We start from the raw sequence: 2,233 nt of genomic DNA on the forward strand, positions 1-2,233 counted from the left end.
ACAGGCGGAGCGTCGCGCCCTCTCCCCGGGGGGGAAGTATCGCAGGCGGATACTTTAAAGGTTGCGGGCTTCCGAACCCCGAGAGCGGGCGCTGGATCTGGTGATTAGCAGATCCATACGTGAAACCCACGAGCACAGCCGCCTCTCCGCCTCGGCGAAAGCGGGGCCGGCACCGCGAAGAATGCTAGTGAAAGCTCCCTCCTCAAAGAGAGCCCTCTGAGAGCGAAGCAAGGCAGTAACAACTATGCTTCGCTCGCAAGCAAACCACGCACAGGCTGTGTGTGTCCCCACTCATGATATAATTTTATCTTTGAGCAGGGAGGAACACACAACCTACAACGTGGCCTGCTCTCGCCTTGAAATGCTTTGTCCTTGCATGAGCTTAGACATAGCTGGAGCTTATAGACTTTGGACAGACAACAATAAATAAGACTCACAGAACATAAATCGTGACCGACACACACAGAGAGCTTCGCTGAATGACAGAAAGCTAGCGCCGGCGGCACCTCACGTGCTTTTAAAGCTTCCTGGTCATGACGTCAACCGCCGCGGACGTCTCGCCCATCGTTCGACTGATTACACATATGATTCAGAGCTTGGTATCACTGAAGGCGTTCCCCTAGCGTTTTCCGACGCAGCTCGAGTTCCCGAAGGGGAACTGTATGTTTGTAAGAAACACATCCATCATTAGGTTCCTCAAGTGAAAAAGTCCGTCCCCTGTTATTCTCTCACATCAAAATCCTCCAACATATTTGTTTAGTATTGTTTTGCTTGTAAACAGGGCTTGAACTGTGCATATTTCTCTCCTGATTCAAACAAGATAACTTTTTAACTGGAGAAAGCAATATTATGGGATATAGGACAGACAAAACTGTTCTAAACTAATATGCCGGTAATTTATGTCAAACATGCAGCTTTTTGCCTCACAAGATGTTAACTGATGGACTGGAGTGGTGTGGATTATTGTTTTTATCAGCTGTTTGGACTCTCATTCTGATGGCACCCATTCACTGCAGAGGATCCATTGGTGAGCAAGTGATGTGATGTGATTCTAAATTTCTCAAAATATTTTCTGATGAAGAAACAAACTCATCTACATCTTCCTTTAAAGAGTTTTTGTATTCCAGATACTTCAGGCTCACATTGTACACATATTAAAACACTGTACAAAGATTTCCTATGGGAAATCATGCGCATTGACAATCAATACTAAAACATATTACGACCTATCACACTGAAACCTTGAGCCTTTGAATGAAGAGTACGCGCAGTGTGCTGCTGGCCCTCGGGAAACTCCATTACCAAATGCACAGGTTGAATAGAGATGTCAGACACACACATACACATACACACACACACACACACACATACACACACAAATAGTCCAGCTAGAATGAGCAGATGAAAAGATTTATACATAATTTTTATGTCGTGTTAGAAAGGGACAAAATAAAAAATTTTGCAGAGATGTCGATATTACTGCCGATGCTGGGAAATGTAGAATGTGACTCTGCTGGCAAAACGAGATTTAATGAATAGTGCAGCAACAGAACCCCGGATCTGCTTCTGTATAACTTTATAAAAAAAGCCGGGATGAAAAAGACTTTGTGTGATTTAAGACTTGCACCTACAAGACGTGTTTTCCTTTACATGTTTTCAAGAACGGATTGATAGCCTGTTGTAAATGGTCTGGTTTTAATAAAGAAAATGAATGTGGTAAAACATTTAAAAAAGACTTGAAAGAAGATGACATAATCAAGGAAAACAAGGTTGTACCCATGTCTGTTTTTTTAGGATTCTAGTTGTTTCCTTTTAGTTCCTCCAGCCAAATGTTCACTGATCCTTTTCCATTTTTAAATCTCAACTGAACCGATGGATTATTTGCTGAGTTGACTGAAAAAAAAACAAAAAAACATTTGATCTGGATGTAATACATTTGACTTCTTATTAACATGAAACGTTAAGCATTTTCAGAAGCTGAAATAACCAAACCTGTCCAGATTATAAATGATGTGCAATCAAAACAGCATGTGCAAATGATACTGTTAATTTCACCTCAACACATTTTGTGTAAAGTTGTTAAGTGTTTAGTATGATGGATTATTTTTTTATTTTTTTTACAATACATTTAATTTATTTAAAACAATGTTCAAATGTACTCATGCAATGACTTGAATCTTCTATGATGAGCATGATTTTTGAGAGGTAAAGTGAATATCTGTCTTGATAGCAT

This window comes from Sinocyclocheilus grahami, unplaced genomic scaffold (assembly GCF_001515645.1).
Source record: "Sinocyclocheilus grahami isolate Dianchi unplaced genomic scaffold, SAMN03320097.WGS_v1.1 scaffold1412.1, whole genome shotgun sequence".
In the NCBI taxonomy this organism is placed as follows: domain Eukaryota; kingdom Metazoa; phylum Chordata; class Actinopteri; order Cypriniformes; family Cyprinidae; genus Sinocyclocheilus; species Sinocyclocheilus grahami.